Raw genomic sequence first — 18,457 nt, forward strand, 5'->3', positions numbered from 1 at the left:
CTTGTAAATTTGATTGAGTTCTTTATAGGTCCTGGATATTAGCCCTTTGTCAGATGAGTAGATTGCAGAAGTTTTCTCCCATTCTGTAGGTTGCCTGTTCACTCTGATGGTAGTTTCTTTTGCTGTGCAGAAGCTCTTTAGTTTAATTAGATCCCATTTGTTGATTTTGGCTTTTGTTGCCGTTGCTTTTGGTGTTTTAGACATGAAGTCCTTCCCCATGCCTATGTCCTGAATGGTATTACCTAGGTTTTCTTCTAGGGTTTTTATGGTTTTAGGTCTAACATTTAAGTCTCTAATCTATCTTGAATTAATTTTCGTATAAGGAGTAAGGAAAGGATCCAGTTTCAGCTTTCTACTTATGGCTAGCCAATTTTCCCAGAACCATTTATTAAATAGGGAATCTTTTCCCCATTTCCTGTTTTTGTCAGGTTTGTCAAAGATCAGATGGCTTTAGATGTGTGGTATTATTTCTGAGGATTCTGTTCTGCTCCATTGGTCTATATCTCTGTTTTGGTACCAGTACCATGCTGTTTTGGTTACTGTAGCCTTGTAGCATAGTTTGAAGTTGGGTAGCGTGATGCCTCCAGCTTTGTTCTTTTGACTTAGGATTGTCTTGGCAATGTGGGGTCTTTTTTGGTCATTTTGCTCGCTAGCTGATGCAGTTTCTTCCTAGCATCGATGGACTTTACATTTTGACATGTTTTTGCAATGGCTGGTACCTGTTGTTCTTTTTCATGTTTAGTGCTTCCTTCAGGATCTCTTGTAGGGCAGGCCTGGTGGTGACAAAATCTCTAAGCATTTGCTTGTCTGTAAAGGACTTTATTTCTCCTTCACTTATGAAACTTAGTTTGGCTGGATAAGAAATTCTGGGTTGAAAATTCTTTTCTTTAAGAATGTTGAACATTGGCCCCCACTCTATTCTGGCTTGGAGAGTTTCTGCCGAGAGATCTGCTGTTAGTCTGATGGGCTTCCCTTTGTGGGTAACCCGACCTTTCTCTCTGGCTGTCCTTAAGATTTTTTCCTTCATTTCAACTTTGGTGAATCTGACAATTATGTGTCTTGGAGTTGCTCTTCATGAGGAATATCGTTGTGGCATTCTCTGTATTTCCTGAATTTGAATGTTGGCCTGCCTTACTAGGTTGGGGAAGTTCTCCTGGATGATATCCTGTAGAGTGTTTTCCAACTTGGTTCCATTTTCCCCGTCACTTTCAGGCACACCAATCAGACATAGATTTGGTCTTTTCACATAATTCCATATTTCTTGGAGGCTTTGTTCATTTCATTTTACTCTTTTTTCTCTATACTTCTCACTTCATTTCATTCATTTGATCTTCAATTGCTGATACACTTTCTTCCAGTTGATCGAGTCGGTTACTGAAGCTTTGTGCATTTGTCATGTAGTTCTCATGTTATGGTTTTCATCTCTATCAGTTCTTTTAAGGTCTTCTCTGCATTGATTATTCTAGTTATCCATTCATCCATTCTTTTTTCAAGGATTTTAGTTTCTTTGCAATGGATACATAGTTCTTCCTTTAGCTCTGAGAAGTTTGATTGACTGAAGCCTTCTTCTCTCAACTCGTCAAAGTCATTCTCCATCCAGCTTTGTTCCGTTGCTGGCGATGAGCTGTGTTCCTTTGGAGGGGGAGATGTGCTCTGATTTTTTGAATTTCCAGCTTTCTGCCCTGCTTTTTCCCATCTTTGTGGTTTTATCTGCCTTTGGTCTTTGATGATGGTGACGTACTGATGGGGTTTTGGTGTGGGTGTCCTTTCTGTTTGTGAGTTTTCCTTCTAACAGTCAGGACCCTCAGCTCTAGGTCTGTTGGAGTTCGCTTGAGATCCACTCCAGACCCTTTTTGCCTGGGTATCAGCAGCGGAGGCCGCAGAAGATAGAATATTGCTGAACAGCGAGTGTTGCTGTCTGATTCTTGCTCTGGAAGCTTCGTGTCAGGGGTGTACCCCACCATGTGAGGTGTGAGGTGTCGGTCTGCACCTAGTGGCGGATGTCTCCCAGTTAGGGTACTCAGGGGTCAGGGACCCACTTGAGCAGGCAGTCTGTCCGTTCTCAGATCTCAACCTCTGTGCTGGGAGATCCACTGCTCTCTTCAAAGCTGTCAGACAGGGGCATTTACCTCTGCCAAGGTTTCTGCTGCTTTTTGTTTAGCTATGCCCTGTCCCCAGAGGAGGAGTCTACAGAGGCAGGCTGGCCTCCTTGAGCTGTGGTGGGCTCCATCCAATTCTAGCTTCCTGGCGGCTTTGTTTATCTACTTAAGCCTTAGCAATGGTGGGCGCCCCTCCCCCAGCCTCACTGCTGCCTTGCAGTTAGATCTCAGACTGCTGTGCTAGCAATGAGGGAGGCTCCCTGGGCATGGGACCCTCTGGGCTAGGTGTGGGAAATAATCTCCTGGTGTGCCGTTTACTAAGACCCTTGGTAAAGTGCAGTATTAGGGTGGGAAAAATCTCAAGATATTACAAAGTTAAATAAAGTTAGAAGAAACTGACAATGCAAGTTTCTTAGTGTGATTAAAGGTGACTTCTATACACACACACACAAAGACTATGATTACATTGGTTTGTTTAATTTCAATTTGTTTAAATTAGGAAATTTAAAAGCTAGGTTTTCCCTTAACTTTTAATTTAAATTTACAAATATTATTCTACTTATTAGTCAGTCCAATTTCTAACTTAACTAAATTCTCTTAAACATTTTCAGCTGCATTTGTACATTTAATATGTCTACTTTTTTTTAAAATACTTAAAATGACCCTAGCAAGCAGTAAACAATTAAACAAGTACTTAAACAATTCTAGTAAATACAATAAATGAAAGTTATAAATATGGGTGAATCTTTAAGTCTGTGTGAACATTCTAATACTGCTTAGAAACTTAGAGCTTTCTTCTTCTTTTCAAGATGAAAATACAAGTATAAAATCAATTACTCAGTTGGAATGAAACTAATCTGATAGATAATTTTATATGTCAAATTATCTTAAACATTACAAATGTTTAAAACACCACATGTACAAATTGCCTCAATGATTACAAAAACACCATTTTTGAACTTAACATGAAAGTTCAGGTGTTTTCATTTTCATTTATTTAATGATGTCTATACTCAATTCTAAGCTTTCCCAACATTAAAAAGGTACCCACTATGGAAGTAATAATACTTTCCCAAAACTGGGATCACTATCACACAGGATTTAATCTGTTTATTGACCAGAGTTTTTGGCTGGGACCTGGGATTCTAATACTTTCTGCAATGTGGATGGAAAACTTGAGTGCTTTTTCTAATAATCATTATGCCAGTAGAAACCCTCATGTTCAGATTTTCCAGTGGTGTGCTCTCATAGCCCAAATACAATAAACTGAATTCAACTTATACACTCCTAATTTTTCCTTCTAATTTGAGTCTACACCCCCACATCCAGGTTGCTTCACCACTTGATTGTCTCATTCTGCCTTCTTAATATTTTCTATCCTTACAGGGCTGCAATGCTTTAGATATTCAAGTAACAACAAATTGGATTTTGTATACTCTCCAATACTTCATCTGGCTTTTTTTTTTTCAAAATTCTAATGACAAAACAAAGGGGCAGAGGATGAGGAGAGAAATAAATAAAAACAAACTCCAGGAAAAGTTTTTAAATGTACAGAAAAATCGTGATCCAAACATCAAGCAAACTGAAATAGAACAGGTTTTATTCAATTGATGGATTTAAGAAAATACCATAAAACACCCACATAGAGAACATCCATTTCACCTTAAGACTAGGATCCAGGCCAGGTGCAGTGGCCCACTCCTATAATCCCAGAACTTTGGGGGCCTGAGGCAGGAGGATCACTGGAACCCAGGAATTCAAAACCAGCCTGGGCAACATGGTATATTAGTCTGTTCTCATGCTGCTATAAAGAACTACCTGAGACTGGGTGATTTATGTAGAAAAAAGGGTTTAATTGACTCACAGTTCCACAGGCTGTAAAGGAGGCATGGCTGGGGAGGCCTCAGAAAACACACAATCATGGAGGAGGGCAAAGGGGGAAGCAAGTACATCTTCACATGACTGGCAGAAGAGAGAGAACCAAGGGGGAAGTGCCACAGATCTTTAAACTGCCAGATCTTTTGAGAACTCACTATGAGAATAGCAATGGGGAAGTCCACCTCCATGATCCAATCACCTCCCACCAGGCCACTTCTCCAACATGAGGATCACAACCTAACATGAGATTTGGGTGGAGACACGGAGCCAAACCACATCACATGGCAAATCCCCATCTCTACAAAAAATAGAAAAATTAGCCTGGCTTGGTGGTGCATGCTTGCGGTCCCAGATACTCAGGAGGCTAAGGTAGAAGGATAACTTGAGCCTGGGGGGTAGATAATGCAGTGAGCCTTGATCTGCACTCCAGCCTGGGTAACAGAGTGACACATTGTCTCAGAAAAAAAAGAAAAGATTAGGATCCATAGAGGATGTGATGTAATTTTAGTACACTGACTGTCTTGGCATTTCTTGGCCCAACATTACATGACTCAGAATTGAATAATCATATAAACATATACACTGTTTTACTTGGTTTTCAAATTTTACAGTCTACCTTATGGACAAGGCATGAAAGCCTTGGTTGTATTTGCAGGATTGTATTAGTCAGGATTTAGCCAGGAAAACTGAACCATTATGAGTATGATGGAGGAAGATATTTGTTATAGTAATAAAACTACACTCATCCCTCGCTATATGCATGGAATTAGTTTCAGGATCCCCAGTGTATGCCAAAATCCAAATATACTGAAGTTCCGCAGTCAGCCCTGTGAAACCCACATATATGAAAAGTCAGCCCTCTGTATAGGAGTGTTTCACATCCCTGTGTTTGGTTGAAAATTATCCACATATAAGTGGACCCACACATTTCAGACACGTGTTATTCAAAGGTCAAACATACATAATTGGGAAAGCGGCTGGGAAAGTAAGGACCAGAGAGAGTTGGAAGATCAGAGGAAAGTCACTAAACAGTCAGACGTATCCAGTTGCCAGAGTGGGAATGGAAAGGATTGCTGATAGAGAAGTCTCTGGAAAGCTGTTTCCCTCTGCATCTAGTGGTGGATCTAGGGTAGGGTAGCCAGATTTTGCACATGTATGCATGCACACATACTGTATGTGTATATTTACAATGTGTGTAAAATATGTATGTAAATTATATGTGTGAAATATGCATAAAACCACACATATGTAAAACAAATATATACATGTGTATATAGAGCATGGGCCATACTTATACTAATAAATATAGTGTGTCTAAAATTCAAATTTAACTCTGTGTTCTGCATCTTATCTGGCAACCTGTAATACTAGCCTGGGTTTACTCACTCTTACTGGCAATTGGGAAGAAGAGCTGGACTCTGAATGGAGAAAAGCAAGCATAAGCTGGAACCAGCAGGCACCTCTATGTCTAGTTCTCGCTGTATGTAACAAGAACCTTCAGAGAGTGAAATAGTTACTTCATTTCTGTCTTCCAAATCTTGCACAAATTTCTCTCTTGGCCAACTCTCACCTGGTGCCATGGAGGGAAGGGGATTCTGGAAAACGTAATTCCAGCTTAGCCAAACTAATAAAAGTTACAAAGGATGGAAACCCATCTAATATGTTTGAATCATATGAACTGTACTGTTGGGTAACCCAATAGTAGATGAGGATAATTGTTCTATATAAAACTATTGCAACTAATGAGTAGGAAACATTATAGAATTAAAATACCACAACTTTACAACCTCCGTGACTTGATAAATATAGGCATTAAGCATTAATATCTGTTCATATCACAAAAAAAGAGAAAACCAGACACTATTTACCTCCCATAGTCTTGCCAAACACCACCTATAATTTTGCCAAAGAAATCAAATCTAAGTCTGATGCAGTCTCTGGATCCACCTCCCAATTTGTCAAAAACACAAAGGACAGAAAAATGTGTTGGACTCCACATAAATGTGAAATTAGCAAAACTCAGATTATGAGAAATTACAGATGTTATTCTCTGAGTTCAACAGCTAAATTATAAAGAAGAGAAAGATCTGAAGGGTGAACTAACAGATTTTAAAAGACTTAAAAAGATATATCAAAATGTGCAGATTTGATAAGACTATTTTTAAAACATAAGATAGTGATTACCCCAAAAATCAGGATAGTGGTTACTTAGAATGGGAATCAGGAAGTCGTCATTGGAATGGAGAACGTGGAAGGGCTTCTGGGGTAGTTGACTAAGTTCTGTTTAGTGATCTGGGTGATAGTTAAAAGGATGTTTTCATACAGTCCTTCACTGAGCTATATATGTTTGTTTTGTTTATATTCTGCATCTGTTTTTATTTACAATAAAAATTTTTAAAAAGCGATTTGGAGGAAAGAGATTATTTGGGGAAGACTTTTAAAATGTCGTTAAATATCAAGATAGATAGAGATAAGAAAACAGACAGCATCCGCAAAACAAAACAGGGTTCTAGAAAAGGAACATTTAAAGATTGAAAAATGAAGGGCTCTTAGAAATTAAAAACTGGATCGCATAAATGAATATATATATTATACATCTAAATTATGTATGTGTTTGTGTGTGTGTGTCCATTCTCGCACTGCTATAAAAAACTACCTGAGGCTGGGTAGTTTATAAAGAAAATAGGTTTAATTGGTTCATAGTTCCACAGGCTGTACAGGAAGCATGACTGGGGAGGCCTCAGGAAACTTACAATCATGGCAGAAGGTGAAGGGGAAGCAGGCCAGAGCAAGAGGAAGAGAGAAAAGGGGAAGGTGCTACACATTTTTAAACAACCAGATTTCCTGGGAACTCACTCACTATCATTAGAACAGCAAGAGGGAAGTCCACCCTCATGATCCAATCACCTCCTTGCAGGCCCCTCCTCCAACATTGGGTATTACAATTCGACATAAGATTTGGTCAGGGACACAGAGCCAAACCATATTATATACATATAATGAAACTAAAGCTGGAAAATAAAGCTGAAGAAATTAGAACAATAAAAGAAAAAGATAACTAAGTTCTGGCCAATGAGACAAGAGAGGATTAAATCTTTTGAAAAGGAAATTGGCTGTCCTGCACTCCTCATTCCTCCATCCCATTGCTGGAGTAAAGTTGTGGTGATTATCTAGCTTGAACCATGTAGATGTGGACAACATCCTAAGGTAAGGGTCAGCAAATTATTTCTTTAAAGGACCAGATAATAAATATTTTAGGCTTTGTGGGCAATATAGCCTCTGCCCCAACTATTCAATACTGATGCTGTAATTCAAAAGCACCCCTAGACAATATGGAAATAAATGGGAATGGCAGTGTTCCAATCAAACTTAATTTATAAACACTGAAATGTATAGTTTTCATGTGTTATGAAATATTCTTCTATTTCTTTTTTAACCACTTAAAAATATAAAGACGACTCTTAGCTCATGGCTGTAAAAAAGTCAAGTGTAGGCAGGATTTGGCCTAAGGACTATAGTTTGCAGAACTTTGCCCTAGGGAATGTCAGAGCTATATGACGCAAGGAACCTGTGTTCATGTAGCAAAGTCATCTACCTGAACTGGACTCTAGACTATAATACATGGGAAAACTAACTCTATTTTGTTTGGACCACTGTATTTTGTAACTCTGTCATATTGACTTAGTCTAAACTCTATTACAAGGCACTCATAAACTCTCAGAGAAACTGAAGTTAAATAACTGTTAATAAGCTATGAAAACATCTGGTAAGGAGGATGGGCAGGGTGCACACATCCCAAAACCTAGCAATTCCACTTCTAGGTAAAAACCCAGAGAATCTCTTCCATGTGTATATAAGCAGACTAGCATAAAAATGATAATTACTGGGCCGGGTGCAGTGGCTCAAGCCTGTAATCCCAGCACTTTGGGAGGCTGAGACGGGCAGATCACGAGGTCAGGAGATTGAGACCATCCTGGCTAACATGGTTAAACCCCGTCTCTACTGAAAAATACAAAAAATTAGCCGGGCAAGGTGGCAGGCACCTGTAGTCCCAGCTACTCGGGAGGCTGAGGCAGGAGAATGGCATAAACCTGGGAGGCGGAGCTTGCAGTGAGCCAAGATCCGGCCACTGCACTCCAGCCTGGGTGACAGAGCGAGACTCCGTCTCAAAAAAAAAAAAAAATGATAATTGCTGCATTGTTTGTAATAACCAAATTAGGAACCACCTGAGTGGCAATCAATAGGAGAATGGATGAATAAATTGTGACACATTCATTCAGTCGAATACTACAGAGACATTAAAATGAATTAGAACTATATGTATCAGCATGAGAACTTTCACAGACCTAAGGTTAAGCAAAAGAGCTAGCTACAAAATAATAAATGCAAGATAATGCCATTTATGTAATGTTTGATACGGAAAAACAATACTAAAAATCATTTATGGATATATATTTATTAAAAGTGTAGATATACACACACGCACACACACACGCATGAAAATGTTACATATCAAATTCAGGACAGTGGTCTTCACTAAGAAGGGGAGAAGGAAATAGAATTATGAAATAGTATGAAAGGTGTTTCAACAGTATCTGAAGTGTGGTTTTTTTTTTACTTATGGTTATTTTTTTAGAGACAAGGTCTTGCTACATTGCCCAGCCTGGTCTTGAACATCTCATCTCAAGCTATCTTCTTGCCTTGGCCTCCCAAAGTGCTGGCACTACAGGTGTGAGCCACTGTACCTGGTCACATTATTTGTTTTTGAAAAATCATAACAAAAAATATAAATGCTTATTGAGTGAATATGAAATTCATAAATATATATGTGAAATATCCCAATATCTGGTGTATTTTCTATTTTATCTCCAGGTTTACATTCACAAATATTTCCTGGCTAATTACTCAAGACCGGCTAACATAAGAGTGGTAATAAATTCACTCACGGTCCTTCTTGTTTATACTTCAAACACGGTTTCTAGCTTGAATATCCAGGAATGGCAAACAGGCATTTCTCTTACTACTAAGATTTCCTAACACAATTAATTAATTAGAATATATGATTTGCATCACATAGACCTATAAAGGTTATAACCAGATAGCACTGCCATCAGGAACTAGAACCTCAAATGAAGGAGGGGTTGCTAGAGTCACACCTGCCCTATTTACGATGAACTCTGCTGGATTGTTTACAGTAATGATGGATGATGAATGATAATGGTGATAGGGATGTGGAGAACACCCAAGCTAAAGAAAACAGCAGTGAGTAGAACAGAAAAGCAACTTACTCTTGAACAAAAGCTAACTAAAATCAAAAGCTGGATTTGCTCAGTGATGTGTATGTTTTTTAACTGCATATAACACTACTTTTACTTAAAATTCCTATAGGAAACAATCCCAAAACACCCATCAACAAGAAACTAAGTAGACAAATTGTAGTGTATTTGTAAAATGAAATACTATATGTCAATAAAAAAATTAATGACAGAGATGCACGAGAACATGGATGAATCTCAGAAACATTATGCTGAGTGAAAGAAGGCAGATATAGAAGTGTGTATGCTGTTTGTTTCCATTTATATGAAGTTCTGTAACAGGCAAAACTAAACTATGGTAGCATAAATCAGAACAGTAGCTGTGGGTAGGGAAAGATTTACCAGAAAGGAACAAGGAAATATTGTTCAACATGATTGGGGTAGTGATTACATAGGCATATACATTTGTTATACATACAAAAACTTCATCAACTTACACATATAAGACATATGCATTTTATATTATATAAATTATATGTCAATAAAACTGATTAAAGAGACATCCCTATGCTTATTCCTGCACTATTCACAATAGCCAAGAAATTGAATCAACCTAGCTGTCCAACAACAGATGAGTGGATAAAGAAAATGTGGTATATATGTACAGTGGAATACTATTAAGCCATAAAAAATAATGAAATCCTAGGGCCAGGTGCAGTGGCTCACGCCTGTAATCCCAGCACTTTGGGAGGCTGAGGCAGGAGGATCACTTGAGCCCAGGAGTTCAAGAACAATCTGGGCAACATGGCAAAAACCCATCTCTACAAAAAATATAAAAATTAGCCAGGCATGGAGGTGCACACCTGTAGTCACAGCTACTCAGGAGGCTGAAGCAGGAGAATCACTTGGGCTTGGAAGGTCAAGGCCACAGTGAGTTGTGATCCAGCCACTACACTCCAGCCTGGGTAACTGAGCAATACCCTGTATCACAAAAAAAGAAAAAAAAAAAGGAATGGAATCCTGTCATTCACAATGTAGATGGAACTGAAGGACATTAAGTGAAATAAACTAGGAACAGAAAGTTAAACACCACATGTGATATGGTTTGGCTCTGCGTCACAACCCAAATTTCATCTTGAACTGTAATCCCCATGTCAAGGGAGGGACCTGGTGGGAAGTGATTGGATCATGGGGGTGGTTTCACCCATGCTGTTCTTGTGACAGTGAGTTCTCATGAGATCTGATGATTTAAAAGTGTTTGGTAGTTCCTCCCCTTTCTGTTGCCTGCTGCCATGTAAGATGTACCTTGCTTCCCTTTTGCCTCCTGCCATGATTTAAGTTTCCCGAGGTCTCCCCAGCCATGTGGAACTGTGAGTCAATTAAACCTCTTTTCTTTATAAATTACCCAGACTCAGGTATTCTTTATAGCCGCGTGAAAATGGACTAATAAAGAAAATATTCTTGCTTGTGTGGGGAAACTAAAAAAAGTTGATCTCCTAGAAGGAAAAAGTAGAACAAAGGATACTAGAGGCCAAGAAGAGTAGGCAGAAGGGAGGAAAGGGAGAGATCTCCGAAAGGATTACAAATTATAGATAGGAGAAATAAGTTATAGTATTCTATACCACTGTAGGATGACTATAGTTAATAATAATTTATTCTACATTTAAAAATAGATAGAAGGAGAATATTGAATGTTCCCCACACAAAGAAATAATAAATGTTTGAGATGATGGGATGCTAATTACCCTGATCTGATCACTATACATTATATGTATCAAAACATCACTATATACCCCATAAATATGTACAATTATTATGTATTAATTAATAATATAAAGGAAAAATAATGTAAGCTCTATGACAAAATAAAATAAAGCCAATTATTTAAAACACCTACAGGAAAAAAAAGCATTAAAACTATTATTCTTGCCGGGCACAGTGGTTCATGCCTGTAATACCAGAATTTTGGGAGGCTGAGGCAAGTGGATCACCTGAGGTCAGGAGTTCGAGACCAGCCTGGCCAACATGCTGAAACCCCATCTCTACCAAAAATACAAAAATGAACTGGGTGTGGTGACAGGCACCTGTAATCCCAGCTACTTGGGAGGCTGAGGCATGAGAATCGCTTGAACCTGGGAGACGGAGTTTGCAGTAAGCCAAGATCATGCCACTGCACTCCAGCTTAAGGGACAGAGTGAGACTCTGTCTCAAAAACAAAAACAAAAACAAAACAAAAAACAACCTATGATTCTGAAAACTCTTTGGCACAGAGATTGCAAATTGGTAGCCCATAGGTCAAAATCAGCCCATAGATAGGTTTTGTTTTAGACTCATTTTTTTTTTCTTTTTTTCAAACCTCAGCACCCACCAGAGGATGGACTCAATTTTTTAAAAACTGAATTAGTTGTAAACATTTGAAAATTGACATTAAAGATGTTTTGTTAATGTCCAGCTTCTCCTGAAAAATCTTGATATCTGGCAATATTAGGCCAATATTTTGCATGACAATAATTTGCTGGTACATACACTCTGTAAAACAAAGCAGGTACTGTCAATCTCCACAGCTCCCACCATGAGACACTGTCTTACATTGTCTTACACCAGACCCATTGAGTTATGGCAGAACAAATTGCTACAACTAATAGAAATAGTGAAATTGGGAAGAAGGAAATGAGAGTGGGAAAGTTGGTAAGTTCTGATGTGCACACAGTTAACTTGAGGTGTGAGAAGGATATCCCACCAAAAACATTCAATAGGCAGTTGGAAATTCAAAACTGAGACTTAGGAGTTGTCAAGTCCAGATATATGGATGTGAAACCCAAACTGAAGTAACATTTCTTGATCACCCAATATGTAATAATCACTATACTAGGAAATTTCCCAGGTGGCATCTGCATAGTCATAGACACAGAAATGAAATCAATTACTAAGAGTGGGTAAAGAAAAGAGTAAAGGCTGAAGACAGGACCTGGAGGAAGAAATGTTCAACTTTAAGGGATTTTAAAGAAGATGAGAATTAAGGGACCATGAGACAGGACTGGTTAAAGATGGAAGAGCAAGAAAGGAGAGTGCACAGTGCCAGAAGCCAAGAAAAGAGAGAATTTAAAGATATCAACGGTGTCAATTATTACAGAGAAAGCAAGGAACATGGGAGCTGAGAAAAGGCCATCTGGGCAATAAAAAGGTCACTGGACATGTAGACCTGAATGGTTTCAATACGGTACTGGGAATGGAGGTAAGTTTACAAGAGGTTAAAGAGTAAAGGAGTGGTTAATAAATGAGAAGTAAGTGGGAGAAGGATGGTGGAACATAAAGAAATAACCAATCCTAATAATGAAAGCCCATCACCAGAGTTTCCTGGGTTATGGAATAGATCATTTCCATCATCTTTCCACACAAACAGTAGACCATTTTTATTTATGAGTATAGGCGCAAAAATCCCATCAAAAGTGCCTGCAACATTAATCTAACAGCGTATAAAAAGAACACTATATAACTAAATATGGTTTATTTCAGGAACATAAGGATAGTTCAACATAATGAAACCGATTTATATTGTTCATCACATCGGTAGAGCAAAGGAAGAAAATGTTGTGTTTATAAACATAAAAGACAGAAATACACTTGGTTAAATTCAATTTTGAAAAAAAGAAATGAAAAAACTCTTAAACTTGAAATAGAATGATGTTTCTTAATAAAGATAAAAATATATTTCTTAATTCAAATGCCAACATCTTATTTAAGAGTAAAACAAAGCCGGGCATGGTGGCTCATACCTGTAATCCCAGCTACTTGGGAGGCTGAGGCATGAGAATCGCTTGAACCTGGGAGGCAGAGGTTGCAGTGAGCCGAGATTGCGCTGTTGCACTCCAGCCCTGGTGACAGTGCAAGGCTCTGTCTCAAAAAAAAAAAAAAAATTAAAACAGTAGAGTCATTCCCTTTAAAGTCAGGAACAAAACAAGAATCCCCCCTACAATTAGCATTAGGTATACTTTTCTAAAAGTACTATTAGTAAAATATAAAAAAATAAATTTGAAGCATAACTATTAGAAAGGATACACAATTATAATTCTTATAGATTAAATATTTGTCTTCCAGCCCAGCACGGAAGCTCATGTAATCCCAGCTACTTGGGAGGCTGAGGCAGGAGAATCGCTTGAACCCGGGAGGCCAAGTTTGCAGCAAGCCGAGATAGCACCACTGCACTCCAGCCTGGGCAAAAGAGTGAGACTCCATCTCAAAAAATAAATAAATAATAAATAAATGATCTTCCTAAAACATCAGTAGAATCAATCAACAGAAAATCCATGAAAACTAATAAGTAACTGTATACAAAATAAATATACAAAATAAGCAAGTTTCCTATACAACAGCAACCACCTGTGAGAAAATATAATGGGGGAAGATTCTATTTACCTTACCAGTATATTATATGAAATCACTAGAAATAATCTCACTAAGAAGTATGCAAGGCCTGTTTGAAGAAAATAACATGGATAAAATGAAAGACACAAAGAAAAAAGACTTGAGTGGATGGAGAGACATATAAGTGCCTGGATAATAAGCACAAGACTGATAACCATAAAGGTGTCAATTATTTCCTTAAGTTATAGCTATATGGCAATTTCAATCAAATTGATATTGAAAAAAATTATTTAACTATTGGAAAGAAAGTAAAGTGAGAACATTTCTTCAAAGTTTATGTCAAAATAAATTCCAAATGTATTCAAAAGTTAATTTTAAAAAACTGAAATTCTAGGCCAGGGGCTCACACCTATAATCCCGGAACTTTAGGAGGCCAAGGTAGGTAGGAGGACTGCTTGAGCCCAGGAGTTCAAGACCAGACTCAGCAGAATAGTGAGACCCCATATCTACAAAAAAAAAATTAAAAATTAGCCAGACATGGTGACTGACATCTGTGCTTTCAGCTACCCGGGAGGCTGAAGTGGAAGGATTGCTTGAGGCCAAGAGTTCGAGGCTACAGTGAGTTATGATCATGCCACTGCATACTAGCCTGGGTGACAGAGTGAGACCCCTATCTCCACAAAAAAGAAAAAAGTAAACTGAAATTCTAGAAGAAAATTTAAGGTAGATTATAAATGTAAGGTGGAATATCAATCTGATCTCAGGATGATAAAGGACTTTTCCAGCATAATGGCAATGAAAAAAATAACAAAGGAAAGTGTTTATAGATAAATTTATAGGCAAAGTCCTTAATCCTAATGCTTTGGGAAGCTGAGGCAGGCAGATCACTTGAGACCAGGAGTTTGAGACCAGCCTAACCAATAAGGCAAAACCCTGTCTGCACCAAAAACACAAAAAATTAGCCAGGCATGGTGGCACGCAACTGTAATCCCAACTACTCAGGAGGCTGAGGCAGGAGAATCGCTTGAATCTGGGAGGCAGAGGTTGCAGTGAGCCGAAATCACGTCACTGCACTCCAGCCTGGGCAACAGAGCATGTTTTTTTTTTCTGTCTCAAAAAAAAGATTATAAGTAAAGTCTGTAATGTTACTTTAAAAGACAATAAACAATATATAAACAAGAAAATTTTTTCAACAAATATGGTAGATAAAGTATTCATATACAAAGGACTCTTAATGAGCAAAGGACATAAACAAGCCGTAAACTAAGATATGCAAATGGTCACTAAGCATCCAGAAATAATATTCAGGCTCACCAATAACCAAGGAATTAATCAAATTATTAACATACCTTCCTTTTTTCCTATCAAATCGGCAAATGTTAAAAAAGAGAAGGAAGGAAAAAGGTGATACTCAGTGCTGACAGAATTTTGTGAGATGGTCTAACTTGTGCACTGCTGGTTGGAATATTAAATGGGCATAATTTTTAGGGAAAAAAAAGTTTGTCAATGTGTATCAAAATGTTAAAATGTTTCTGTTCTTTGAACCAGAAATTATTTTTCCAATAATCTAAAAGATATGATCAGATAAATGGACAGATATTTATGTTTAAAGTAAGATGGCCATATAATTTATCCTCCGAACCAGGATACTTTTGAGAGTTAATAAGGCATTATTAATAATTATTCCAGCACAACAGACATTAATGAGCATGGTCCCAGGTAAACTTGGTCATATGATCATAACTAGTTTAAGGCCATTGATTGTTCCATTAGAAAAAAATATACAGACAAAAAAAGGGCAAAGGAGGCTGGGCGTGGTGACTCACACCTCTAATCCCAGCACTTTGGGAGGCCAAGGCGGGTGGATCACTAGAGCTCAGAAGTTCAAGAGCAGCCTGGCCAACATGGTGAAACCCTATCTCTACTGCAAATACAAAACTTAGCCAGGCATGGTGGCGGGTGCCTATAGTCCCAGCTACTCGGGATGCTGGGGCAGGAGAATCACTTGAACTCGGGAGGCAGAGGTTGCAGTGAGCCAAGATTGTGCCACTGCACTCCAGCCTGGGTGACAAGAGTGAAACTCCACCTCAAAAAAAAAAGGCAAAGGTTAAATGACATTCCATTCATATGATACAATATTATGTAGCTAATTAAAAATCATGTTTCAAAATGTATTAAAATATAATATGTACATTTTCAAAACAGGATAATAAATTATATGTAGCATAATACAAAGTGGCCAAACATATATGTAGTGAACATTTATTGATTTCCTATCCAATATCCAATTTCCTTTGTCCCTTCTCTAAAAGCATACAGATTTCCCTCCTTGTCATAGTTCATGGGTGGGCAACATTAAGCCCAAGGCAAGAGCCCACAGCAGTCATCTGGCCACAGTTTTTAGTTCATATTGGTTCAATCAGAGTGAAACTTACTGACTTTTATTCAAAGTTTCTGAGTCACAGGAACCTATGTTCCTTTTTCCCTCTAGATTTGAACCACCAGGGACGCTGGCACATTGAGGAGACCTGTCAAGAGAATTTCAGAGAAACTTAGCTGGAGTCCTAATCACACAGTGCCAGAAGGCTTCATTGCCTCTAGACTTTTCAAGTAACAGTAACCAAAAAAATAATCTTTTATTTTTAAAACCAGTTTTATTAGTGATTCTGTTCCTTGCAACCCAAAAATTCAAAATGATGCAACATACAGATATATTACAGTAGTACTCAACTGAAACTGCACACTAAAATCACCTGGGGAACTTCTAAAAGTAACCATGCCTGGATCTCACACCCAGAGATTCTGATTAAAATGGTCTGGGTATAGGATCCTAGCACTAGTATATTTTAAAAACATTCCCTTGTGATTTTAATACACATTGAAGATTAAAGACCATTAATATATTATATAATATATATGTTAGGTATACATAAATGATTGAAAGGAAAATACATTAAAAGTTAAGGATGCTAATTCCTGGGTGTTGATAGTGCATTATTTTTGTTGTTTTTACACCAATGAAACAATTTTTTTTAACTTTATTTTGTTACAAAGTCTAACTCATCTTTGGATCATTATTTATTACCTAGTGAAAGAATATTAAAATATATATGTTTTTCTTTACTAGTTTTTGTTGTTGCTGTGGTTGTTATTTTTGTTTAGTGATAGGGTCTCACTCTGTTGCCCAGGCTGGAGTGCAATGGTGTAATCATAGCTCACTGTAGCCATGAACTCCTGGGCTCACGTGATGCTCCTGTCTCAACCTCCCTACTAGCTGAGACTACAGGCACGTGCCACCATGCCTGGCTATTTTTTTTTTTTTTTTTAGAGACAGATCTTGCTATGTTGCCCAAGCTTGTCTTGAACTCCTGGCCTCAAGCAATCCTCCTGTCTCAGTCTCCCAAAGCACTGAGATTACAGGCATGAGCCACCATGCCAAGCCTCCTTTACTGTTTTTTTGGTTTTGTTTTTACTTTATTAAAATACTAAGTTTTATTTTACATGTATATTTTTGTTTCCCCACCATTTCCATGTCTGACCACCGCTAACTACTATGTCCTATCATAACATTCCATACATAAAACCAAGCAAAGGGCCGAGTTCCATCTTTAAAAACTAAACAGGCATTTTGGACAACACATTCTTGGCAATGGAACCTGGACAACATTTATCAAACACAGTAGGGAAAGTTCTCACTCTGCATTATAAAAAGGATAGCCAGATATCAACTGTTACAGAAATGAAATAAGATGGAAAATTTTTAAGAAATTGTTTAAACTATTTTCTTCAAGAGACTTCCACCACTGCCAGAGATCTTGAATAGCCTCCTAGTCAGTCATCTGGAAGCAATTCTTCACATAATTGATGAATCTGGCTTCCACTTTGGGAAGAGAACCATCTTTTTCTGTACTTGCTTGCATTTTTGCTTTAATGTCTTCAACAGAACTAGGTCTTTTTGGTGTTTTAGGAGATTTTTTCTGTTTTTTGAAGGATTCTTGTCCTTTTGATCTTGGTGTTGATGGTTTTCAGTCTTTTCCATTCTGGTTTGACTTTTGTGTATTTTTGGCTGGAGTAGCTTGTTACAGATTTCTTCACTGGTGCTTTTTCTTCAGTTTCCTGATCATCAAAATCATCACCATCTTCTTCATTATCATCATCTTCTTCTTCATCAGCAGCAAGTTTTACTTTTTTTCTGTGGAAACTTGCTACCACCTCTAGGGACAGATCACTTTCCAGATATACTTAAGAGTTTCACATCCTCCTTCACTTCGTCTTCTGACTCTGCATTTTCCTCCACAGCTACTAAGTGCTGTCCAATAATATGCACTGGCCCTGAACCACAATTCAACCATAAGACCAGTGGTGGTGTTATTTCAAAGCCCCCAATGGAAACCATTGACTGTACAGACATTTTCAAAGTTGCCAGTGTTACTTTATTGGACTGCCTTCATAATTCATTGGCTCTGCTTCAACAATGTGCAAGTCGCCCTTTGCACCAGCCCCTAAACTGACCGTTCTTAAAGATAACTGGTGCTCATTTTCATCATTATCAAATTTAAAGTGATAATCTTTGTCCACCTTTAGTTCACAATTAAAAAGATAATTCTGGGGCCTCAGTGGGCTCATGTCCATGTCCATCAAATCTTCCATGGGGTGGTAGCGTGCATTTAGGTGGGAAATGAGGTGGGTGGAGATAAACAACTACTGCTCCAGAGAACAGCTGCGCAGGACAGAATCACACCAGGCTCTTTACTGTTTTTAATTACAAAAGTAATAGAAGTTCGAAGTATTAAATTTAAGGAGGATAGAAGCGTAAAATGCAAAAAGTGAAAATTCCTTTAAAAAGCAAAAATTCCCTTT

The 18,457-nt window shown here is 38.0% G+C and overlaps 1 pseudogene; it reads right to left on the reverse strand.

The window, feature by feature from the left end:
* Positions 1 to 17,328: 17,328 nt before the first annotated feature.
* LOC111531489 lies at positions 17,329 to 18,247 on the reverse strand (annotated as a pseudogene).
* Between the last annotated feature and the right edge of the window lie 210 nt (positions 18,248 to 18,457).

The sequence above is a fragment of the Piliocolobus tephrosceles genome, chromosome 12 (genome assembly GCF_002776525.5).
Source record: "Piliocolobus tephrosceles isolate RC106 chromosome 12, ASM277652v3, whole genome shotgun sequence".
NCBI classification, from domain to species: domain Eukaryota; kingdom Metazoa; phylum Chordata; class Mammalia; order Primates; family Cercopithecidae; genus Piliocolobus; species Piliocolobus tephrosceles.